We start from the raw sequence: 26,113 nt of genomic DNA on the forward strand, positions 1-26,113 counted from the left end.
GACGCTAGGCCAGTCATCTTCTGAGACAGGAAGTAATGTAATTAGATGGAGATAATTTGATCTGTGAGTGATAACTTATCAGCCCTTTCTGCAATTAGTCTTTTAACGTTTTCACCCCACCCCCTGCATGTGTGAAACAGCAAACAAACATGGGAGCTAACCGGGAGGCTGAGAAGTAGTGCTTGCTGGGAGACAGCACCGATTGCCACATTGGGTGGCTAGCATGCATTGGGTGGCTAGCATGCATTGGGTGGCTAAGCATGCATTCGGTGGCTAAGCATGCATTCGGTGGCTAGCGTGCATTCGGTGGCTAGCGTGCATTGGATGGCTAGCGTGCATTGGGTGGCTAGCATGCACTGGGTGGCTAAGTATGTATTCGGTGGCTAAGAATGCATTGGGTGGCTAGCATGCATTGGGTGGCTAGCGTGCATTGGGTGGCTAAGCATGCATTCGGTGGCTAAGAATGCATTCGGTGGCTAGCGTGCATTGGATGGCTAGTGTGCATTGGGTGGCTAGCGTGCATTGGGTGGCTAGCGTGCGTTGGGTGGCTAGCGTGCATTGGGTGGCTAGCATGCATTTGGAGATGTTCATTGTGCAGCTCAGGTCATCAGGTGCATGAGTTGGAGAAGATAAGGGTGGGGAGTCAGGAAGAATGTGCTTACCAAAGAAACAGAAGAGTGGGAACAACCCTGTTTTCAGTGAGGACACAAATGTCAGACTCGGGTGCTTGCTCAGCATGTGTGAAGCCCCAGGTTCGAACATCAGCACCACACAAAACTGATGAAAGGATGCGTGTCTATCCTTCCAGAACTTGGGAGGTGGAGGCGGAAGGACCAGGAGTTCAAGGTCTTCCTCAGCTACCTAGAGAGTCTGAAGCCAGTCTAGGCTGCATGAGACCCTGCCTCATTTTTAAAATATATACACACACCCTGATCCTCAATGTAGCATGAATAGTAAAAACCTAGAGATAGATATTAAGGTTCAAGCTGAAGATCAGAAAAGCAAAACAGCCAAGCCATTAGAAAAGTCTTACCTCTACCAAGCCTGGGTGACTGCAGACTGAGCTCTGAGCCTCTGTCTCTTCCTACCTTATATTCCCCTCTAGTGCTGGGATGAAAGGCCTGTGACTCCCTAGCACTGGGATTAAAGGTGGGAGCCACCACCACCTGGATCTGTTTCTGCATTGATCTTGGGTAGCCCAGTGTGACCTTGAACTCAGAGATCCGTCTGCCTCTGTCTCCCAAATCCCGGCATTAAAGGTGTGTGGCACCACTGCCTGGCCTCTCGTGGCTTAGTTTTACCTTCTTATATTTTGACAAACTTTATTTATTAGAACATAAGTAAAATATCACTATACCCCAGGCCCAAGGGAAAGTTCCCAGGCAAGTCCTGGTTAAGTCTGCTTTGAATCCTAAGATGAAATGTGTTAGATCCAAGAAAGAAGGAACTGTGGGTGAATGGGGGTAGATGTGCTCATAGACATTCTCAGGAGGACAGGTGATACTGATTGCATGGCTTGTGTTCAGACCTCAAATTGGTCTCTTCTTAATGGTGAGATCTCTGGCAGACGCTTAACTTGCCCTGCATTGTCCACCTGCAAATTGGAGTGACAGTTAAAACCCCCACCCTCGGAGGTGCACGTTCAGGAGCAAACCCTAACCCACGACAGGATTTATACTTGGACTGAGACCCTCTGTTTTGTGGCCTTGTGTCCCTGAATGCTATCAAGCCTGGGGCTCTCCTCCATGGTGCTATTTCATGATCTTATTGCCCTGATCCTTTCTGTGGATTCTGACGACCACAATCTTAGCCTGAGACACAGTACCTGTTTCCTTTTTCTGTGGCTAAAAGTTACTTCAGGAACTGACCAGAGAGCCATGGACTGTGGACAAGTGAATAAGGACTTACTGGGAGGAAAAGAACATTTTATGGGGGAAGAGGGAAAAATCATTGAGTTGATTCTTGAATTTAAAACGGTGTCGTGCTTTTGAGACTCAGTCTCATGGTATTGAACTCAGGAAGCTCACAAAATGTTGAACGTAGCCAGTAAATGTTAGCTTTTCTTCCTGGCTGTGGAGACCATCTGACCGAGTCAACTGCATTCAAGAGGGTGGTTTCAGAGCCCTGGCTGTCTCTCCTGGGGGCACATCCATCCACAACCAGGATGCATCTGTGTGATTAGCATCTTGCTGCAGGACAGTTGGTACCCAGGCAGGATTGGCTCCTCCAGGATGCTTTTAGTAGCATCCATCGGAGAAACCACCCCATTTCTTAACGACTTCTTTGAGGCTATGGCCTCTGCCTCGCGGGCACCACCAGGGTTGCCTCATTAATGTAATTAGCACCTCCCCCCAGCAGAGGCAGGCAGCCATGGCTCATGGCTCGGGTTTCAGAGCCTGGGGTGGATCTTTGTGCAAAGCCCATCATTGCTGTGTGTTAGCTCTAGGACTTTGGAATTTATCTATCCTAGAGCCATGGTTTCAGGCTGGGACTGTAGCTCATTGGGATTGTAGAGTGCTTGCCTCACAGGCAGGATGCCTTAGGTGCAATAATCAGTGCTTCTAATAAATCAGTAAATAAATAGGCACACAAGGCCCCAGCGCCAAGACTAAAGCGTAGAGCGTTGTAGTCTCTTCACTAGTTTCATGCTTTCCGTGACTTCAGTTACTTGAAGTCAGGTGTGGCTGGGTAATTATTCCACCACATGAAGAATTCTAGAACAGATGCACAAATTTCAAATCGCGTACTCATGTTAAATAGCGTGTTGGAATCTGGTTCTGATATGTCCTGTCTGGGCTGTGAGTGAGTTTGCTTTTGACCAGGGCTGTATCCAGGGCGCTGGGTTCTCACACCTTGGGAGGGCTGAGCTCAGACACCAGTGCAGAAGATTCCTTGGGGGCACCTCTTCCCAGTCACACTCCAGACGAAGGCTCCTCAGCTAGTCTGGCTAACTGGGGCGCTCTGTGGTGGGTTGATTGGGAGAGAGAGGACAATAGCCATGGGTGCCTGCTCCCAGTGGGATGCTCGTTTAAGGCTGGTAAGGCTGGTATGTGTCGGGGATTTACACTTTGCCCTGCTGCTGGAGCAAGTATGTGCAACACACCCCGCAGTTGGGAAAAACCAAGCAAAATAAACCTTGTGACCCCGAGAAGTGCTAGAAGGAACAGGGTCACACCGCCTCATTCTGGTCCCCTGAATGAATGGAATCGTGGCAGCCTTCCATAGCCCACAGAGTCCCCAGACGGCTCCATCCCAGACTTTTCGACGATGCTATCACCTCCCTCTGTATATGAAATCGCGTGGGGCCATGGGCAACGGTTCTCAAGACTATGAATACATGCCAGTCAGTCTTTCTCATAGCTGACCCTGAATCTTTCTGTGAGTGCAGTTTTCTCTCAAGCCCAGATGTTTTGCTGGTCCCCCGGTGTTTATGTTTTGTTCATCTTCCCGTGTGTTGCTATTGCTGCCGTTGAAATAACTGCGCTCATCCTCAAGGCCCCTGCGAGGCCATTTTTGTCCGTGACAGTCCTCACCCATGAGCCTTCGTACTCTCCCTTCCCCTCTCTCCTGCGTTCCTGTGCTCACTAACCATGCTCCTGAAGGGCCGTGTTTGTGGACGTACAGTCGGCAAGCCCGGATCTGAGAGGGCCCTAACTCGTGAATGAATGCTCCGTACTGTGTGTGTTATTTAAAGCAACAGCAGCTTCTGCAGCTAAGACTTCTAAATCGAGGCAAATGAAACAAGAGAAGTTCCCCTCTCACTTATGTCATAGTCTAGAGTTGATGTTTCTCATTGGGCGACTGCTGGAGTTTGGTTCTTAAGTGTCCCCTAAAGGTCTGTGTGGCAAAGCCTGCTGTCTGAGGAGGTGTTGCTGGGGGTAGTGGAACCCTGAAGAGCTGGCTGGGACGTCTTCAGGTCACTGGAGGTGTGCCCTCCAGAGGACACTTTTTTCCTCCCCTGGAGAGTCCTTTGGCTCTGCCGAACCCTTTCCCTCTGATGAACCGCCTTACTCAAGGCAACAGCACCAGCTGGTCAGGGACCAGAACCTCTAAAGCCATGAAACAAAGCAACCCCCTCCCAAGCTGTCACCTCGTGTGTATGCTACCGTCACAGAGAAAGCTACCCTCACATGGGAGCTGTTTCCCATCTGCTGCTTCAGGAACCCAGGCTCAGTCCATCTTCTGGGTCTGCCGTCTTTGAACACAGACTTTCAAGGTCATCTCGGAGGGTCCCCCACCACCTCCCTCATCCCCAGTATCCAGCCAGACCAGCATAAGGACCTTGGATCCACTAAGTCGGGCTCAGAAGAGCTGCCTGTGACTTCTCTCCAGAGCTTTAGCGGAGTGGAGTGAGGAGTGCAGACTTCCCTCCGCTTCTGTTCTGTTTAATAACGCTTCATGCCGTGTCTTTCAGCAAGAGCCAGGCTGCCTTGGTTTGTCCATCTTTATCTGGTTTTCCACTGTTCAGCCAATCTCAACCATGTCTGCTTCCTACGCCATTGGGTCCTCGTCTTCGGCCATGTGATTCTGTGGCGGTCTTTGAACCAGAAAGTGAGAAGGCTTGCAGCTTGGGGGCTGCCATTTTATAATTTGTCATAGTTTTCTTGCCAACTTAACAGGAGCCTAGAGCTATCGAGGAAGAGAGAACCTCTATTCAAGCCTCAATCCAACCGACTGGCTTGTGGGCACTTTCTCAATTGCTAATTAATGCTGGAAGGAAGGCCCCGCCCACTGTGGGCGGTGCCATTCCTAGGCAGGTGCACCTAGGCTATTTAAGAACGAGGTGAACAAGCTGGAGGTAAGGGAGTGAACAAGCCATAAATAAGCAGCCACTGTCCCTCCATGGCCCATAGTTCCAGACTCCAGGCTCCTTACTTCTGTTCTGGCTTTCCTCCTCGGTGATGGGCTGCCACCTGTAAGCTGAAAGGAATCCTTTGTTCAGGCCAGAGTCTTTTATCCTGGCGGCAGAACGTAGCACAGGCAGAGGCTATGCAGGCTGAAGACATGTTGTTCTTTGCCGTTCTGGGTTCCAAGCCCGTTGGGCAGATGGCATCCCTGGATGCCGGTTGCAGGGAACACAGGGCCCTGTCTTACCTGTTGTTACCTTTGAGATCCGTGATGAGGGGGAGAATTGACTATCTGCCGAGTTGGTAGCTGAATTTTTCAATGGCCACAGTAAAACTCTGTTCCTTTCTCCTCGTCGGGAAGCGTTGTCCGCGCAGCGAGTCTTCCAAAATCAACGTGAGGGAGACAGTAGCAGAGAACCTCTCCTTTGCAGACAAAGACTGCTCTGTCAGGCCGAGAGCCCCTCAGCTGGTCACGGGAAGCTGGTTCTCCTTTTAAAAGAGAGTCAGCGGTCTGTCGCGTGATTGTAAAGTGCTTTGGTTGCTTGTAATTCGAGGAATATGCTCATGAGAGTCGTGATTTTATAGACTCAGGGAAATTTATATGTGCTTTTAAATAGGTAGGTGTGAGGTAGGCCTTTAAACACCTATCTTTTTTTTACCCTCTTTGTTTGAAATGACCGTGCATCAAAGCATCATGGGAGATGTATCTTCTAGACCTGTGAAGAACTTTGCAGAACAAAAGAGGTTGAGCATCATGCCTGGGAGGCCGGGGACAACCCCTGTTGGAATCTGGTCCACTCTCAGGAAGATTGTGGCCTAAATTCTGTTCCCTCTTTAAACACAAGCTTTCACCTGTTGTCTTTAATAAAAGCACATCCTCCTCCTCCTGTGTCTTCCGCTTTGCCTATCAGGAAAATGGGGTGTTGTAGGAAATTATGTCCGTGGGTACCACTTGTGAGGATGTCGGAGAGTGTTGCTTAGCAAAACTGACTTGAAGCTCAGACATCAAGATGTTAATATCTGGGGCTGGGGGAACGGTTCAGCAGTTACGGCGCTCACTGCTCTCGTAGAGGATCACCTCGGGATTCCAGCACTCACATCTGGACTGCTCACAGCTGCCTGCGAGTCCAGCATCAGGGGAAACTGAGGCGCTTTCACCCACATGTCCCCCCCCCCGCATATAGACATAATTATGTAATGGGAGCTAATCTTTTCTTAAAAGACGCCAATTTCTGCCTTCAAAGGGGTGGGATGTGGAGTGTTATCACGGGGTCTTCTTGTGATCCTTCAGTTTGAGTCCACATAAAGGAACAGTAATTGGGACCGACAGCCAGTGCTCCAGCCGGTCCACGCATGGCCGATTCCAAGGCCTTTTAGTGTTTACTGAATGTTATGCCAGTTTGTCTCAGTCATGAAATGGTTTGAAAAAACCGATGTTTTGAAGCTGAAGCGTTCAGGCTGGTAAGTTTTCTAGTTATGGAAGGGAATGACTTTGGACATAGTCTGACTGTAAGTGGATTATTTATCCATGTGCAGCCTCAATTTCTTCGCTTAGAGAATGGGATCCCATCACTTTCTGTGTTTGGACTGTTGGAGACATACCTAGGCTCATGTGTGTAGAACACAGTGAATGGGGAGTAATGTTATTATGATGATGATGGTGATGATGATGATGATGATGACGATACAAATCACCATAGGAAAGAAGTTTTGAAAACGTCCAGGGTAAAGCTGGGCACAGTGGAGCATGCCTTTAATGCTAGCATTCAGGGGAGGCAGAGAGCAGCCTGGTCTATGTAGCGAGTTCCAGGGCAGTGAGTTACATAGTGAGACCCTGACTTGAAACCAAACAAAACAAATTTCCAAGTAGAACTAAGATGAGACAGAATTGTCAGGAGCAGTGATGCTGTGGCGTGATCTCAATTAGTATTGCTCTTTAAGATCCCTTGGAGACAGATTCATTGTACCTGGTACCCATGATCCCATCTGAGATCCTTGGTTTATAGACTCTATTCCGCAATAGCCCGTTACCGAGTACCTCGTCTAGGGACCTATGCTAGGCACAGTTTCCTTAAAAAGACAGAGGCTTAACGTAGAAAGCCAAGAACCTTGTGTGTCCAAGGCTTTGTAGTCGGGGTGGTTTACTGCTGTCGTCTTGGCCATGCCTCCCCCTTTGTTGTTGTTTTTGAAAGCATTCTGGATTGGGAAATCAATGCTCTGCTACCAATATAGGCTTTAATTGAATTCTCTGGACAGGAAGGAGCCAGTCAATGCTGTTGCTCAAGAAGCCGGATCCAGGCTTGGTGGTTAGCCGTCCCGCCGGAGTCGGAAGCAGAGGGAGGGAATTTAGGAGTAGGCTAGGCCAAACATTGCCAGTGTTCTGGAGAGAGGCGCCAGCTTCAGTTCCAGAACTCGAGGAGTCAGCCTCCTTTTGAGACATTTCCATCAAGACTCTGGCTTTTAGGATTTAATATTTGTCTTGAAAATTCCTTAGTGGAAGGACGTCAGGTTTAGAAAGAGTGGAATGGACCCACCATGTCAGATGTTGAGCTGGCCATGGATTTTTATGGCCATTTCTTGGTCTAAGTTCTTGGGTGTCTGGGGTAAAGTAGTTCACGGTGGTTCCTCTCACTTGGTTCCTGTAGAGAGGTGGGCCCGGCTAGTTAACTGCTTCTTGATTTGGTATTTGAAACCTGAAGACTTTGATTTCTTTGGATGTGTGTGTGTGTGTGTGTGCGCGCGCGCACACGTGCGCGCGGGTCTCAGTTTCCTCAGGCAGTCAGAGAATCTGAAGAAATAACTGGGGTGTGAGGGTGAATGACGGCCAGAAAAGACTCGGAGCCATCCTTTACTGAAGGTGATGGACGTAATTGATTGAGCAAGTCACTAAATTCGTGAAAGCCTAGCACAGCAGTGGACGAACCATGATGTGAGGACCAGGAGCAGCCTGTGCTTGTGATGCCCTTGAGCTGGGAACTGTGCTTATCGTAAAGCAGCTGGGAGGAGATCAAGGGGCTCTTCCCCGATGTACGGACATTCCATGACACTCAAGTGCAGTGCGGTGTCCCTACATAAAGTCCCCCGGAGACTCAGCTGTGCTCGTCGCTCGCACGTTTTTCTGCCCCATTGGTGCGGTCGTGGCGAAACTGAAGGGTCCCTTCAGAGACTGAATGACCTCAAAGCTCTCAATAGTTCTTTGGCCCTCCAGAAAAATGTGTCCTACACCCATTCCAGATCAGTGGTCACCGTACCAAGATGAGCGCAGTTCCACCCGGACACCCTGGCCTCTGATGACACAAAGCTTTGGGAGTGCGGAAGCTTTCAAACTCCTGAGAAAACGTAGACAATCTGCAGTCGATGGTCTGTTCGTTCGTTCATTCATTCATTCATCATTCATTCATCCATTCGTCATGGTTTTTCCAAGTATCGATTGAGCCCCTGCTGAGCTCCACACGGTGTTTCGGGTGGAAAAGAAAAGGCACAGGTGACAGCTCCATCTTCCCCGAGGAGTAAGACAACGTACAGATAAAAATACACCCTGCAATGCCAGACCTTAAGGATGCTTCTAGGGTGGGAGGAAGGGAGGGCCAGGCAGGAGCTGTGCCAGGGCAGCCTGAGGAAGAAGGTGCTGTTTGGTGTGAAGGGGTTGAGGCCAGGGCTCTGCGCCTTCCTGATCTTGTTCAAACAGCAGGAAGAGTCTCAGCAGGATAAACCAAGGATTCTGAAGCCCTGGAACAGAAATACTAGTGGTAAGTAAGATATGCAGGGCCAAGGGGAGCCAAGTGTGCAAGGCCAAGGGGAGCCAAGTGTGCAAGGCCAAAAGGAGCCAAGTGTGCAGGGCCAAGGAGAGCCAAGTGTGCAAGGCCAAGGGGAGCCAAGTGTGCAAGGCCAAGGAGAGCCAAGTGTGCAGGGCCAAGGAGAGCCAAGTGTGCAAGGCCAAGGGGATCCAAGTGTGCAGGGCCAAGGGGAGCCAAGTGTGCAAGGCCAAGGGGAGCCAAGTGTGCAAGGCCAAAAGGAGCCAAGTGTGCAGGGCCAAGGAGAGCCAAGTGTGCAAGGCCAAAGGGAGCCAAGTGTGCAGGGCCAAGGAGAGCCAAGTGTGCAAGGCCAAGGGGAGCCAAGTGTGTGGAGAGTTTGTGTTCTTCCATTTCATCATTGGCTGGAGTTATAATCTGACTCAGGCTCTTGTTTAAAAAGCCGAGATCCTTTGGGCCTTTTGTAAACAGGAAGGAAAGCTGTCTGTGTGACAGGTGATAAGGGTGAGATTGGAGGCCGATAAGGACGGAGGTTTGCTTTGGCACTAGGCCACTCTGGGGACGTCCTCAGCCCTGGCATGTCCGGTAGCATTCCCGACTTCTCTCCTGCGAGACGCCGGTAGAGATTGCCAGTGAAGACTCGGAACCGTGTCACAGGCTCCCGAGAGGCAGATCGCCTGTCCTGAGAACCACTATTCAGTAGAGTTGTTTCCAGAGGCAGTGACATGAGGCAGGGTTCTCAGCTTTGCTGGGCCCTGGTCATTGCACACTGCGCTGAGATGCTGAGATTTAAGGGTGTGCGGTAGTATTGGTGTGTAGAGCAGGGTGGTCAAGCTGATGTGTCCTGGGAGATCACAGACTAAGGCTCTTGTCATCCTCCCTACCCCACCCACTTGTCTGCCTGTGTCTTAGTGAGCAATTATTTCCAGACTGGCTCAGGGCTCTGCAATGCATGTTTCCCTAAAGAATCATCTGTGCGTGGCCGCCATGTGACATTTGCCTTATTAATCCATGAGCCTCATTCCTTCTGCGTTCGCTGTGCTCAGAATGGCTTTGGTGTCTAGCTGCTGGCCCTTCTGGTCCCCCAGGAGCCGAGCACTTGGGTTGAAATGTCGAGGCATTTTATATTGTCCTTCTGGGGCTCCGTCTGAATATGTCATCCTTCCCTGGAGGAGCCCTCTGTATGTGCCATGCTGGGCTATATCGAACCCAAAGAGGCATTGCTTAGAGAGGGACATGGGATACTAGGAAGCATGGATTTTCATTCCCAGGTCTGCTCAGGTGGGAAGAGCTGGCAGGGCAGTGATGTGCATTAGATTTCCCCATGCCCACCCCCCACCCACACCCTTCTGTGCACATTCTGGTCGTGAGCTCCCTGTTCCCATGGCTTCTCCTCCTGCAGCTTAAGGAGCCATGACGGAGCCTCCTGGGCACCCATATGCTCCATGCTCTCTGCTTCCCCTTGTCTCTTCAGGCCATTGTTGCCATCTTGTCTCCACTGAATGAGCTATGGGAATCTTCCCTGGCTCAGCAGTGAGTACTTTGGGGAGGGGACAATTCCATCTGCCAAGCCGTTTCTCCTGAAGTAGAATCAAAGGAGCGAACCTAAGGCTTCTCTAATGAAACGAAACCGGTACTGCACAACTCTGTGCTCCAGGGGAGGATGTCCTTGGCCTCCACCCCCGAGGACTTTTCCTTGTCTCCTCTTGGGGTGTGGGGTTGAGTCACTGGAAGCCAGTCTCTAAAGAGTGGAGCACCAGGGGTTGGCGCCCCTTGTGTTTCTGCTACCAGGGCCCTCTTCCTCCTGAAGATTGGGACCTTAACCCCTGGGGAGGCAGAGTGTGGGTAAGGGACCTTAGTAGCTGTGACTTGCAGGTGTCTACCACAGGCACCAAACCTGGTCTTGAAGAAGGACTTTTGCCTTGGATCAGGTTTCTGGAGGAATTTCAGCTGTGACAGAAGAGAATGAACGACAAAGATATGATGTCGTCTCCTAAGCTGACTGTTGGTGACTTCGGTTCAATGAAGCCAGACCCCCCACCCCACCCCTTTTACTATGACATTTCATACACGTGTGTAATGTATTTTGACCACATTCACCCCCTCATTAGCCTCTTTTGCCCCACTCCTACCTCTGTGTCCCTCTTCTACTTCCCTGTCTCGGTTTTGTTTCGGAGCCTAGTGGGTTTAATCAGGGCTGCCCACAGGAACATAGGCAAGGGTCGTTTGCTGAGCATAGACAACATATCCACGGGTGTATCACTGGGAAGCACTTCCCTCCACAACCAGTAACTGTAGAGACTCAAGGAGAGGTGGGGCATCATGGGTTCCCCTCCCTCTGTAACAGAGTGCTGATGGGCCAATCTTGTGTGTATCTTACACCGGCAGTGAAAAAGTTTAATAGTGTTCACCGCCATGTTATACCTGGAAGACAGAGTCAGCATTCCTTGACCTCCGCCCCCACCACACATACATACATACTCACTCACACACATGTGCACACACACACATACACACTCATTCACACACACTCACATACTCATTCACGCACACATTCTCACACACACTGACACACACACACACACACACACACACACCTGCCCACAGCCAGTCATTTTGTTACTGATCCCTGGGGGGGCTCCACTATGTGACATCACCACCTTCTCTTGCTAGGTAGCATCTGGCTCATTCTGGAATGGAGGTCATTTTGTGGCACGAAGTGTCCTCAGGGTCCAGAACTGTGTGTCACCATGTTACTGCAAGTTTCATGTCTTTTCCTTCTTGTCTGTGTGGGTTCCGAGGGCACTGGTTTCTTGGGGGGCCAGTAGGGGATGTCACTGTTAATTGTTAATCCTCATGGAGGCCCCGGGAAAGACATCGGGTTCAGGGATGCACAGTATCTGTGTGTCACTGCCCCCAAACACTTAGAAGGTTCTAGGCAGGCGCCTTGAGAGTCGAATGCCCTGACTTTCCCCTTGCTGTGCATGGCAGACGAGAGAGAGCCGCTAGTGTGTCTCGCAGAAAGGACACTTCAGCTTGGAGGCAGGATTTAAGGGTGGGAATGACCCACGGCATCTTGGGGAGCAGAGGGTTTATTTCATGTGACAGCCTGAAGCATCATCCGAGAAGTCGGGGCAGGAATTTAGAGATAGGAGCTGATGCCGAGGCCATGGAGGAGTGCTGCTTACGGGCTTGTTCCCAGTGCTTGTTTAGCCTGCCTGTTTGTACAATTCGAGACCACTTGCCCAGGAGTAGCACCAACAGTGGGCTAGGCATACCCGTATCTGTCACCAATAAAGAAAGTGACTGACAAGCTTGTCTGCGGGCCAGTCTGGGGGGTGACATTTTCCCCGTCATTTGCAAGTCCCCGTTTTTTTGTTCTTTGTTTTTTTTTCTTTTCTTTTCTTTTTTTTTTCAAGACAGAGTTTCTCTGTGTAACTGCCCTGATTGTACTCTGGCCTCGAACTCACGGAGATCCACCTGCCTCTGCCTCCTAGTGCCGGGATTAAAGGCATGCGCCGCCACCACCACGCAACTGCGAGTCTCTTTTCTAAAAGGACTCCAGCTTGTGTTAAGTTGGCCTAAAATCAGCTAGCAGGGGAGGAAGGATGATTATATGGAAGGGGTCCCTTTCTACACAGGTCAAGGACTCTCCAGGCTGCATTGTGAAGGTAGTCTCCATCTGCCATTGACTGTGTGTGTGTGTGTGTGTGTGTGTGTGTGTGTGTGTGTGTGTGTGTCTGAGGGCCTTTTGTTTTAAATCTGTGATCTGATATTAATTTGCCTTAAACAAGAGAAAAAGAAAAAACCTCTAAGGCCCAGGGTGTTTCTTTTAAGTCCTTATACCTTTTGAAGAACACTGTTACACGCTTTAACAGGACAGTTCATTTCCTCAAAAAAACTCCCTTGTTTTTAATCTTTCTTCTCCTCTGTCAGGTGACAGTGTTGGAGAAAGTGTCACAGTGAGGTTGGCACCTCCATGGTCACAATTTGCTGTGCGCAGGTGTCTCTTGTCTTCTCGGGAAGAGTTGACCATAGGTGAAGGCTCAAAACTTCTTGTGAACCGGAGGTTCCTGGCCATGTGGCAGGGGAGCCGTGCTCAGGGTGACTTTTGTGCCGTGAGGGTGATGTGAAGCGACAGTCTGAGTCATAGACAGCCTTCAGGGGATGCCCGCGATGTTCCCTCACCGGAAGGGCACAAACTTAGCGTTTTTCTTGCTCAATCCCAGCAGTTTTGAAAGGAATCACCTCTCAGCGTATTGTCTAGAGCTGACTTCATTCAAGAGGAGAGGAGGGCGCAGTGAGCTGCCTGGCAGCCCGCCCCAGCACTATGAGGCCTGACATCTGTCACGCAGGACGGCAGCACCAAGGCCCTTGACCTTCACGAGGAGGCATGGTTTGGGGAGCTGGGTGAGAACACCATGGAAAATCAAACAGAAAGCCTTTCTCCCACAGCTGTTGGTGTTTGTCTCACCAACCAGCCCCTGGTCCTTCACAAAAATAACCTCAAGGAGCCGTTATTATGGCCCCCGACCTGAGGATGACAGATGATTCTGACATTTGGTTTCATGTCAGTGTCTCACACCTGAGTCTCTTGGGTTTGCTTGGCTCAGCTTGAAGGCATTCTTAGGGCATGTACTAGTTTTTGTTCAGTGATGGGATCTTTCTCCTGAGGCATGAACCCTGGTGGAATACAGCAAAAACCTGTGAGTGGGACTGAATCTGTCCCTGTCCCCAGCAGAAGGTGTGGGAGAGGGAGCCTTTTACGTCCCGGGAGAGCCACTAGGTGTGGGAGAGGGAGCCTTTTACGTCCCGGGAGAGCCACTTGCCTTGGTTCCACTCTGATCTATCTGTTCAGGAGGTCTGACCGTCTGACTGGCAGGTGGTGTATGCATGGCCTCTGCGTTTGCGTGAGTCTACCCTTTCTGTTCTCTGGCTGTGTGTGTGTGTGTGTGTATGCGTGTGTGCGTGCATGCATGTGTGCATCTACCCTTTCTGTTCTCTGGCCTTGTGTGTGTGTGTGTGCACGTCTACCCTTTCTGTTCTCTGGCTCTGTGTGTGTGTGTGTGTGTGTGTATGCGTGTGTGCGTGCATGCATGTGTGCATCTACCCTTTCTGTTCTCTGGCCTTGTGTGTGTGTGTGCACGTCTACCCTTTCTGTTCTCTGGCTCTGTGTGTGTGTGTGTGTGTGTGTGTGTGTGTGTGTGTGTGTGTGTATGCGTGTGTGCGTGCATGCATGTGTGCATCTACCCTTTCTGTTCTCTGGTCTTGTGTGTGTGTGTTCATCTACTCTTTCTGTTCTTTGGCTGTGCATGTGTGTGTGCGCGCGCGCACGTGCGTGCTTGTGTGTGAAGATGCATCCACCCCTTCTGTTCTCTGGCCTTGAAGGCTGTGACCCTTTTGTTTTGAAGTTCACCGTCTGATACTCCTTTTGAACTACGCACAGTTGAGCAGAAAGAACTGAGCATGCTACCGTCTTGCTGGCGGCCTTTTCTCATCTATTAAGGGAATCCCAGTGCCATTTAATTGGATGTGTCTTTCTTCCTTCGCCTGCTTTAACCAAATAATAATAATAATGATGGGATAATAGTTGACCTCAGAGTCCCCGACTCTTCCCTGTTCAGCTGCTTAACATTTATTTATTCAAAGAGCAGATGAAGGGTACTGGGGACGAGATAGCTGTTGACCTTCGCAGGCATTTTAGACCTCCCTCTGGCTCACCTCCTTTCCTTTCTCGTATTCCCACTCTGCCGTGGGCTGTGTGTGTTTCCGCAGCGGGAAGGTCCTGGCCGATCGGGCTCGTCTTCCCTGTGTTCAGTTTTTTGGGATGTCCCTTCGGCACGGCGGCTGTCGTCTTCGCTTCAGTGTTCGGTTTGCCATCAGGGAAAGGGCCGGGCATTCTGAACTCCACTGTAGGGATTCAGGGCCACCACGAAGTCATTTTCCCTAGATACGCTGCGTTAAGGGCGGTCAGGACAAGGCAGATGGGCAAGGTTTCTTGACTTCCACATCTAGCCTAATTCCAAGAACATGGCTCGAGCCTCTGCTGCAAGGCATCTTGGGAAGAAATGCTATAGCCTTCTACTCCCGGGAGAGGGGTTGAATGGAGAGGCCTTGTATGGGGAGACACAGCATCCCTCCCCCCTCCACCCCGCTCCAGGGGTATTCTGAGGTCTTTGGTATTGGGGACAGTGGATCTGGGTTTGCTCCACTGTCTGAAAAGGCCCTTTCTTGCCCCTGGAGAAGAGTTGGATCTTATTTTCCTGCCAGTGGGCATTTCCGGCCTCCGGCCCCTTTGCTCGCTGCTGAGCATGGTGCCAGGCGATGGCAGGCTGAGCTGCAGGCTAATGAACTTGTCGGCCTCATTCCTGCCTGACGCTGAGATCTTACATAGGAGGTTGCCCGTGCCCAGAAACTGTGTCTCTTCTGGAGTTCAGAATATTGAGCATCTGTTTGCACCGTGTTCCTTCCCCGGTTACAGTCATCAATAACATGAAATTAAATGAAGACATTCCTCGTCCTGGTGCCAGCTTCTCCAATCCACTTATCTCCGTATTGCAGCATCTGCTCTGGCTTTCTCTTCCTTGGAGGGGGACGTCTCTGTGCAGATCAGGAGCGCAGAGCACGATTTCTGGGAGAGCTGAGACTCTGACCCCGCGTGGATGATGATCTTCCATCGACCAGCGTCGCTCACTGAGCCCCCTCTTTTTCGTCTGCAAGTGTGGGTTTCTGGGCGCCTGCCTTGGCGATGTTGCACCAGGCTGTACAGAGTATGGAGGATATATACACACAGAGGGAGAGGTTCTCAACCTTTGCCCCACGGTGACTCACGTTCATGCACTGCTGCAGTTCCCAGGCAGCCTGGCTATCCACTTGATGATCTCTGGTGCTTAGAAGTAGCACCAGCACCAGCGCCAGCACCAGCGCCTGGGCCCCAGACACCTCCTCACTTGCATCTCCAGAGGTTGGCTCAGCGCCCTGTCACCTGAGGTGGCTCCTCAGTGCTGGGTTGACTCCCAGTCACTCCAGGGACCTTTTGTAGCATAGGTTTTTGTTTTGTTTTGTTATTTTGTCCCTCCCCCCCACCCACATCATCTTCAGTAGAGTATAAACAGTGGCGTAGAATAAGCAATGTGGGGGTTTTAAATATGGTGGTCATTTTTAAGAGGTCTGGTCTGTTTCTCAACATGTTATTTATGTTGGTGGGATGGATGGGGTAGGGGAGGCGGGGAGGAGATAACTGAGAAAGTTATGATTTGGGGACCAAGGAGAAGCCCTGCAAGTGTCCTGCTTGTAATCCCAGTGCTCAGGAGGTGGGGCTGGGATCCTCAGGATAGGCTGGACCAAGAACCTCCCTTGGTAACAGAGTGGGGAAGGATTAAGAAAGACACCAGTGTCCACTTCTGGACAGACACACACACGTGCGCACCTCTGCACATATACGTGTATGGACCCCTCCCATACATGCATACACGTGTATATAGAAGCCATACACATTCACATACGCTCTGGTGTTGGAGATGTAGCTTGGTGAGTGGAGTGCGTGTTTACTATGGAGTGTCATGTCCAGTGTGGTGGAGCTTACTTTTAAGGTCATCCTTGGCTGCAGAGAGAGTCCAAGGCGAGTCTGGGCTGTTTCAAACACTAGTTTAAAAGAAAAAAAGTCCCTGTCTGACAAGAAACCCTGTGATATTTGATTCATTAGAAATAAAAATTTTGGCCAGGTGGAGGTGGTGCACGCCTTTGATCCCAGCACTCGGCAGGCAGACAGGCGGATCTCTGTGAGTTCGAGATCAGCCTGAGCTACAAAGCAAGTTCTGTAGACTTTTATACAGGACTGTTTCACAGAGAAACCCTGTCTTAAAAATCAAAAAGAAAAGAAAAGAAAAGAAAGTTTGTTTTCTGCCTTCTTCTCTCTCTCCCTTTTCCTCTGTCTGCCCCTTAATGGGTGAACTCTTTCCACCTGGAAGACCCAGCATCCTTGAGAGTCAGGAAGGCTTCAAACCTTTTAAACCTGGAAACTTCATGGCAATGAGTTCTGATCCCGGTTTGGAAACTACCTGGGTACAAATTGTCTCTCCTCCCCAGAATCAAGAAGTGTCTGTTGAGCAAAGGCAGACAGACCAGAGCAGGAGGAAGAAGACCTCCATCCCGGAAGCATGCCCATTGCCGCTTCCTGCTTCTGCCAATTTCACCATATCATTGACCTCACCGTGAGCTCTGGTTCCCTTGTTTGCCAGGCGGAGTCTTAGCGTGGTAGTGTTTTCACGTGCAAACCAGAGACGATGTTTCTCTTTCTCCTCTGCCCTTTTGCTGGTTGTTGACCTGATATCAGTGTGTTTGAAAAGGAAAATTATTGATAATTACATTTGATTTTTTGCTTTTTAATCCTCGAGGGGCCAGGCAATGCCCAGGCATTCAGGAGGAGTGGCTGTTCCCTCTCATTCTATGCCTTGGGCGTCTTTAGAAGCTCTGTGGGCCTGGCTCGCAAGAGAGAGGTGAGGTGTCCATGTCACTGTGGTGTTCACAAAAGCCAGAGCACACTTTTTCTTTGCTCCCCAATTGAAGTCACATGGTACCGCAGAAGCCGTGTGCTCTAGAGCACTTAACGACCTCCAAGTGTCTTTCCTGAAAAGAGATATTGCTCAGGAATGGGGTGACCCAGCAGAAGAGTATAAATGTGTGTAGGTACCAGCACATAGGGCTGTGCCCTACAGACTATCTGCATTCAGTGTGTGTGTGTGTGTGTGTGTGTGTGTGTGTGTGTGTGTGTGTTCACACACAGTCAGTTTGCCAGAGCTCAGTTGCCAGAATCGTGACCTGTCTTTGGGGAACGTCATAGTTCAGCCCATCTGTGACCCTGTAAGCCCCAGAGCTCGCAGGAGCTGTGGCTGAGCCATGTTTTTATCTGAGTCTAGGATAGAGTGTTTAAAAATAGGCGCCTGGACAGAGAGCAGACTCCGATGTGGGCATGTGCAGGGAATGAGCGCCTTAGAGAAACTCTCGCAGTTTAACCGTTGAAGTAAATATTCTCTCCCCTGTCAGTTTCACGAGGACCACCTATCCTTCCGCTCATACCTGCAGAGTAGATAGGGGACGGGTTCTTTGTTGCTTAGCTCAGTGTTTAACCATTGGGAAAAGTGGCCTCTGTCCATTTCACCTGTTGCTCCATCTCGCCATATACCCATCCGTGTCTGTCATATTGGTAAATGGCTGTACCCTATTGTGTATCAATTCCATGCTAGCTCTTGGGACAATAAGGTCAGAACCTCTGTCCTCAAGAAGCCTACAGCCTGGGGCACAGCATGTTTTCCTAGCATTTAAATCGGATTTGTACTTGACACAAGCTTATTTTTGTTTTGTTTTGCTCTCTCTTTTGAATTTGAGAAAGCGAGACACCTCACCCATGAGGACATTTCGCGTGTTTTTATAAGCCCGAGTTCTAGGATTGGGTTTCATGTTTTGCCCAACTCTTTGGATGGTGCAAATGCTTCTTTTGTTAAGGGTGGGGGAAGGAGGGAAGGAACGAAAATCAGGGAATAGCATTAAATCCTGGGATTGTTAATATCTTAGAATCTTCTTTGGAATTGTTAAGATGTATTTTTCAACTTTAGGGTACATCATATCCAGAACCCCAGAAACCTTTCACACATGATGGGGCCAGCTGGGAAACAGTCCCATGTCTGCAGCTGTCCAGGGACAGGTCATGCAGACGAGCAGTCATGAGCAGTATTGTTCCGCAACTCTGGGCTTTGTTCTCCATTTTTCCATTTTCCTCCTGGGCAGTCTTGGGTGGGTTCATCTTTGTGAGCTTCGTTTTCCCTCCTCGACCTGAGGGGATCATGGCACGGATTGGCATGAGCTCAGACACGGGAGAACACAGGCCTGGAAGGTAGTCCCAGCACCCCGTACAGGCTGCAGCTGCTTCTGTCTCTAAGGGGTAAAGAGATCGGATGGCTAACCAAACAGGAACATCAACCATGCACGAGGATCCAAAGTTTTGGAATGCAGAATGTTCCAAAATCTGAGCTCTTTAACACAAACAAAAAGAAAATTCCACATCTGACCTCATGCGGCAGGTTGAAGTCAAAACAGGCGGGGGCCAAAGAGATGGTAAAGGTGTCTGCTGCCAAGCCCCAGGACCTGAGTTCGAACCCTGGGACCCACAGTAGAAGGAGAGAACTGACTACCGCAAATTCTCCTTTGATTTCTACACGTGTGGCTGTGGCATGTGTGCATTCATACAAAATAAATAAAATATAATACAAAACACGGGAGCACGTAGGAGGAAGGCCCACTTGTTTATCTTGGCCGCCTGGCTAGCTCAGCCCTGAAATAACCACACAGAAATTGTATTAATTAAATCACTGCTTGGCCCATTAGCTCTAACTTCTTATTGAATAACTCTTATATTAATTTAACCCATTTCTATTAATCTGTGTATCGCCGCGTGGCTGTGGCTTACCGGGTTAAATTCCCAGCGTCTGTCTCCGGCAACTCCATGACTTCTTCCTAACTCTGCCTCTTTTCTCCCAGCATGCCATTTAGTTTCCCCCACCTACCTAAGTTCTGCCCTATCAACAGGCCAAGGCAGTTTCTTTATTCATTAACCGATAAAAGCAACACAGAGACAGAAGGACCTCCCACACCAGGAGCGCTAAAAATATCATACAAAACTCCCTTCGGGCTCTGTGTATAATACAAATTTTGTGTTTGTACTTAGGGCCCAGCCTGAGATATTTGATTGTGAATAGCCCGAGATATTTGATTGTGGATAGCAATTTGGAAGGCACTCCAAAGTTTGAAGGGAAAAAGAGAAACTAAATGCTTTTGGTTGGAAGCCTTGGATAGCGGGGCTTTTCAGGCTGCGCCTTTCCGTGTCAGTGGAAATAATGTGTGTGATGGCTCTGACACCACACCGCTAATCATCCCCGGAGACACGCCAGCGCCTCTCACTCAGGCCTGATCTGTGTGCTCACCCGTGCTGGGGGCCTGCAGCAGGTGTTCTGCTGTCTGGAGGACTGTCCGCTCCACTCCGGGGGAGGAGAGCATTCAGGGTTCTGGCTGGCGTGACTTACTTAGCTTGTCTTTTAGGCAGGCCACCAACTTGGGGAAATCCATGTATAAAATTAATTTCAACAAAGGGCAAACTGGTAATTATACCTGATTATTATTATTATTTTTTTTTTTACATAAAAGGCTGACCATGAGTTGGATTTTATATAGTGCTTTAGGCAAAGAGTTCAGTACCGTGGGAATTATTTTCAAGAATGGCTCTTTTTTTTTTTTCCTTAAGAGGGGGAGGGGACTCTCTCTTGCTGTTTTTTCTTTCTTCTTTTTCTGGAAGGTATTTTCTATATACTGTTTATAGAGGCCATGGTCCTTTTTAAATTTAAGGAGCTCAGTTGGCTTCAATGGCAATAAATAAAGCCCCATATGGGGGCCAAGGGATGGTTAATTTATGGGCCCTCCTCCTTCCTTGACTTCAGCCGGTGGCTTCCTGGGATAGTAGACCTGACTGACTAGGACATTTTGAACCCCTGGGTGCCTTTGAAGTTTTTCCTGCAGGGCCTGAGGTCTGCCCCTGCGAAGTGTTAATGGGCCTCCTGCCCAGGCTTTATTTGATGGGTGCTTGTTAGAGGAGCCTGAGGGGCGCTTGGGGGCCTCTAAGCTGAACTCTGCCGGGCTGGCTCTCAGACCTCCATCCCTCTGCTGTATTGTTTTGGTTTTGACTCTTGGGACCATGCCTGTTTTACTCCTGGGTGTTCCCAGGGCCCAGGCAGCTCTGTGGGATCAGGCAAACCCAGCCAGAGAGCAGGCCAGAAGGGCAGACCAGGGACTCCACCCAGAAGAGCACAGCAGGGTTTGTGCAGTGCATAAACCATTGCTGGGCCTTAAGCAAAAATGGCCAGTGTCCAGTAAACACGCTCTGTTTTCTCTTTTCCCTGGGTCTCGGAGTCTCCACCTTCCTGCCTTGGGTCCCAGCGGCCTGGCGTTCCAATTTCAACACTGCTGCTCGCTCTGTTCTTGTCGCTCTCCTCCCTCCAGGCCGTCCATGGCGTCTTAGCAAACAACTCCCATGCACCCTGGGCCCATGCCACAGACCGTGCTGTCTTTGGAAAGGCAGGGCTGTTATGGATGTGACTGAGCTCAGATGAGCTTAGGGTCTGGGGATGTAGCTCAGTGGTACCCGGGGTGGGTGGATGAGGTGGGTCCATGAGGTCATTAGGTTGGCTCCAACCTGCGTTGTGTCCTGCTAAGAGGGGAGAAGGTGATACAGGACTGTCCTTGCACACAGGAAGGCCACATGAGGACACGCGGATGCCTGAGTGGCCTTGGGAGAAGCCAACTCTGATGATACCTTATCCATCGGTGCCAGACTCAGAGAAAAACACTTTATTGTGGAAGCCATCCAGTCTGTGGCTTTTGATATGGCAAGGGGACAAACAAGATCTGCTGTGTCTGTGGGATAAAGTTCTATCCCTGCAGGATGTCACAGGAGGCCCTTTGTGTCTCTGGGTGCTGTTTGCTTCCGACACGTCCAAGGCAGAAGTCTTCCTGCTTGCCTGATAAAAGGACAGGTGTTTTAAAGCCAGGTGCCAGGACCTGCTGCTCCGTCGGCCCCCCTGATGCCATCCAGCTCTCTCTCTTGTTCCCTCCCCACTCAAGTGGATTCTTCTGGATTCTTCAGAGAGCTTGGAGTCCGGGCTTGGCTTGACATCAACCCAGGCACCCAGTCGCACCCCCTGGATGTGAATCACGGTGTAATGACTCATTGAATCAGTTAAGGCAGGCTTAATCTCTACTGTTCTTGCCCCTGGGATGTCCCCATCCGAGAGGCTAATTCTCCATCTCCCCGGGGTGTTGTTAGTGCCACACAGGTTCGACCCTAGAAGACAACAATGTTGACAATGACAGAACTCACAAGTTTAGCTTGTGTGCGTATATTTATGGTTTCTTCAAATTTATTTCAGGATTGTGTGTATATGTGCGCATGCTGGTGTGTATCCCCGGCTGTCTCTGTTTGTACCTCACGTCCGGACTAGCTCAGTATTCACTATGATGTGGTCCATGGTAGCCTCTAACTCAGAGCAAATCTCTGGCAGTTTCTGATTGCTGGAGCCACCACTCCTAGCTAGCTACCATATTCTGAGAATGGTCTGGATACCAAAGAAGTTTTATGTCAGTATGGTATCAGAATTTATAGGGTCAGACCTGGAACCACTCGAACAAACTAGAATCAGCCACCTGCCTTCGTAGGTGTCTTATTTGGGTTTCTTCTGCTGCAGTGAAACACCATGACCAAAACAAGTTAGAGGGAAAGGGATTACACTTCCACATCACCGTTCGTCATCAAAGGACGTCAGGATAGGAACTCAAGCAGGGCAGGAACCTGGAGGCAGGAGCTGATGCAGAGGCCATGGAGGGGTGTTGCTTACTGGCTTGCTCACATGGCTTGTTTAGATGGCTTTCGTATAGAATCCAGGACCACCAGTCAAGGATGGCAAGGTCTTGGCCTTGAGTTCCCTCAGAACCAGGAAAAGGCAAGAACATGTGTCTAAGACTCCTTCTCCATGTGGGCTCGTTTGTAGCCCACAGTTCCTACAAACCTGTTCTATTGAGTGACTTTTCAACTTGATCTTGTCATGTTGGAGCATCTAGCAGACGGTTGTAGGGTTGGTGTGCATGTGCACATATGTGTGTGCGTGTGTGTTGGATTTCAGTGACTCCATTGAGTCAGTGTGACAATTACCATTCCCTTCATGTTTCCCCCTAGGGAGAAAGGGATGAGGCTCACGTAATCCCAGGTTGACACCTTGTACTTTCTGGTATGAATGGTGCACAGCCTTGGAGACATCCATTTCCCCTCTGCCAGACTAAAAATATGATAGGTCTGAGGCTAGTTTCGTGGACCACTGGTCACTGTGCCCCCTGGGAATTGTAATCTGCATGTCCAATGAGGTCCAGGTCCTCAGACCCCTGGGCTATGTCTTAGACTTTGCTCAACTTTGAGCAAATTGCATTCCAGAAACATCATGGGAAAACATAAGCCCCAGGAATGTAAACCCTCCATTTGGACTGTAGGTGCTTTAGAAAAAAAAAAATGCCTGGCGGTGGTGGCACACGCCTTTAATCCCAACACCCAGGAGGCAGAGACAGGCAAATTTCTGTGAGTTCAAGGCCAGCCTGGTCTACAGAGTGAGTTCCAAAGCTATAGAGAAACCCTGTCTTGAAAAACATAAATAAACAAAAAAAAGAAAGAAAAATAAATAAAAACCAGTACCTTCACCTCTCCTCTATGGCCGAAGTTCCTAGATGTCTAGGGAATTTAACTCTAGATGGATGCATCAGGCAGATGGGAGGGCTGGCTGCCTCACAGAGCACAATACTTTCTGTGTTTGTGATGACATTCTGTGAACCAGAGGTAACCTCAGAGTTATAAGCCAGTCCATTATTTCCCAGACAGTATCCTGCACTCACTGCGTGCTATAGATAATTCAGTTTATATATATGTTTATGCATAGGCTTCTAGAGGAGACCATAGCTTTGGGTTCACTGTTAATGATAGGCAGATTCATTCTGGAGCCGTGTATACAGATGGATTGCGAAGGACAATCCTTTTTATTTATATGACATTAACTTTCTTTTATGCCATTTGTTAGGTCAGCTCCCCGGCAGTGGGGTCAGCTGCATTACGGAGGAAATGAGCCTGAGACGTGGGAGAGAGGCTGTAATGTGATAAAACTTATCAAACCCATTGATTTCTCCTGACTGGCAGAGAGCTGCCAAAGATGGGGTGCAGAAATGTCTTAATGGCTCCTAAATGCTGAGCATCGCATGAGACGGCTCAGTGGGTAAAGGCACTTGCTGCTAACCTGAGTTCAGTATCCTAGGACGCACGTGGTGGAAGGAGAGAACAGACTCTTTCAGGTTGACCTCTGACCTCCACGGGTGCAGTGCACGCTTACATGTGTGCACACAGCACACCCAAAATAAATGGATACCTGCTAAGCAACAAGGAAGGCTGAGTGGTGATGCTTTGACCAGAGTTCAGGACTCTTCCGACACCTCTGGGAGAAAGTGTAGGGTAAGTGTAGTGTTTATGCCCTCTGACCCAGGAGGACACCCTGGAAAGGCTTCTGACCCATTGTGTGGCTCAAGGGACCTCGGTCACAGCAGCCCCACAACGTGATATGTAAGTCAGAGCCCCAGAATCCCTTGCCTGTTGGAGAGCACTCACACCACGATGCCTCCCGTTCATCCGCCGCCTCCTGGTTGTGGCTCACGTTCTTCAGATCGTGACAGCGAGGCACCCATCTCCTGGCATCTCCCTCCTCTGCCTTGCTTTCCTCCTCTGCAGAGTGCAGATACCAACAACAACCTCCACAGGATTTTAAGATCATTTATAAGAAAAAAAAAATCCTCTTTCCAGAGCCAGCCAGGCAGGACGTGATGGTTGTTATGGTGATGTTGTCTCCTGCCTTCCTGCTGACTGACAGTCCTTTGTATGGCCTCCTGTCTGGCTCACCCCTGTGCTCCTCCACACCGGCTCTGTGTGCTAGCTGATGGGATAACTTCCTGACAGTAACATCTCTAGCTCAGCGTGAGTCAGAGGCAGAAACCCTAAAAATCTTAGCTTCACGACAGAGTGTTCTAGAAACCCACAGATCCCTTCCGTGTCATGTTTAGGCAAGGCCACTACCGTTTGACTTACATACCACATTGCACACAGTTGTGTGTGGAGGGGGCAAAGGGTAGTCAGGAAGCACATGCTTGCTAATGGTTTGTAGCATCATGTCGCTTTGGAATGAAGTAGAGAAAGAGCTCAAATCACAGGCTTCACTTGCCCATCAACCTGGGAAGATAGCCTCCGAGGCAAGAATAAGAGCATAAGTAAGATGCAGAAGTAGTAAACTAGCCAGACCCCATGCAGTGGGATTTGTCCCTGGAGGCTTCCCAGCACCAAATAGATCTGATCTTGAGAGCCCAAGTGTGTCTGCCCATCCCCCGGGGAGTAGTCACCTGGCGAGCTCTCAGGTCCCATGACTTGCTTGTGGAAGCTCCACGTCCTTCTGGCATAGTATCTGATGTCATTGAGAATGTAGGTGGACTTAAGCCCCGTGGGTTGCTGAGGTTTTGTGTTGGTTATGTAGCGGAATTTTAAATTTACTAACTTTTTTTTTTTTTTGGGTGTGTGTGAGTATACTGGGGATTGAATTTAGGTTCTCAGGCTTGGTGGCAAGAAACTTTACATACTGAGCCATCTCCCTGGCCCAACAGAGGATTTTGTTAATGCGGTCTGAGTTCGAGAAAGGTTTAGGGGTTGAGGGAAAAGCTGTGAAGTTAGCACAGAGCTCCCAGCTCCCTGCTGTGTGTACCTCCCTTACCGTGATGTGCTTGTCAAAACTCGTGAACCAATGTCAGTGTGCTGCCATGAAGCCCAGGCTTCCTTTCCTGTTCCGGGTACCATGTTGCTGCAGGTTGCCATGGCTCCCGGGGGTGTGGCTGCAGCGGTTTCTGATGTTCTTTGTGTTTGCTCATCTTGGTGTCTGTCAGGTGTTTGGGTTCCTCAGCTGGGGTTTGTCTCCTGTGTTTCTCACGAACTGGCTATGGTTTTGGGGTCTGAAGAGGAAGCTTGGGAGGGACAAAGACATTCTTGTCATTTTAGGTAGAGCAGCCAGTCTCAACCCATGTGACTTCTTTGGGGGTCGCATATCAGATATTCTGCGTATCAGATATTTACATTACGATTCATAATAGCAAAACAACAGTTATGAAGTAGCAATAAAATAACTTTATGGTTGGGGTCACCACAACATGAAGAACTGTATTAAAGGGTTGCAGCATTAGGAAGGTTGAGATGCACTGATGGAGAGGGTGCCCTCTTGCCCCGTGTGGGTTGTCACTGTTTTTGGTAGCTTTTGCTGTGCCAGATGCACCTGAATTGTGCTCGCTGTCACTGGATCCTGACCTCGGTCCTCACCTGCATGGCGTCCGTCAGATTTTCCTTCCCCCTGTCTCTGTCCCACACACTCCAGGAGGAGCTCGCTGTAGTAAATAATCACCCCTAAGAACCACATTCAAGACTGTATCTTCACTGTGCCTTACCATTGTTCAGGACTTTCTGTGTTCCAGGTCCTGCTGGTCCCTGCTGTGTTTATGTCCACCACCACATTCCCTCTGTGGGCACAGCCTTGACTTGTCTCTCTAAATAATGTGGGTTAATTGGTCAAATTTTTGGATCTTGGGGATCTGCTCCCCCAGCTTCTAGTGTCTGCCCTAGCTCACGTTACAGCATCTGTCCCTGGGGAACACTTGGTAGGTCTGCTTCTCAGGTTGAGAGCGATTAGAGCTTTGGAAGTTGAAAGAGGGATGATTACACACGCCTGAAGTATGTGCTCAGTCATGTCAGACCTCACAGCAACCCTGAACCAGCACCGCCCCGACCTCTTTTCACAGATAATGAGTGTAGAGGTGTGAGCATTATAAAAGGAAGAGCCGTGTGCATGGAAG

General features: G+C 49.7%; 1 protein-coding gene and 1 long non-coding RNA gene across 4 annotated transcripts in view; one reads left to right on the forward strand and one right to left on the reverse strand.

The window, feature by feature from the left end:
- Chst11 (carbohydrate sulfotransferase 11) overlaps window positions 1-26,113 on the forward strand; it is a 197,478-nt gene that overhangs the window by 36,670 nt on the left and 134,695 nt on the right. The gene's annotated exons all lie outside the window — the stretch shown is intronic.
- On the reverse strand, window positions 18,177-19,153 carry LOC146889739 (uncharacterized). Its single transcript, XR_014999672.2, has 2 exons — window positions 19,065-19,153; window positions 18,177-18,532 (listed from the first exon to the last, which is right to left on the reverse strand). It is a non-coding gene; the product is annotated as an uncharacterized LOC146889739 (long non-coding RNA).

The sequence above is a fragment of the Myodes glareolus genome, chromosome 26 (genome assembly GCF_982192425.1).
Source record: "Myodes glareolus chromosome 26, mMyoGla1.1, whole genome shotgun sequence".
NCBI lineage: Eukaryota > Metazoa > Chordata > Mammalia > Rodentia > Cricetidae > Myodes > Myodes glareolus.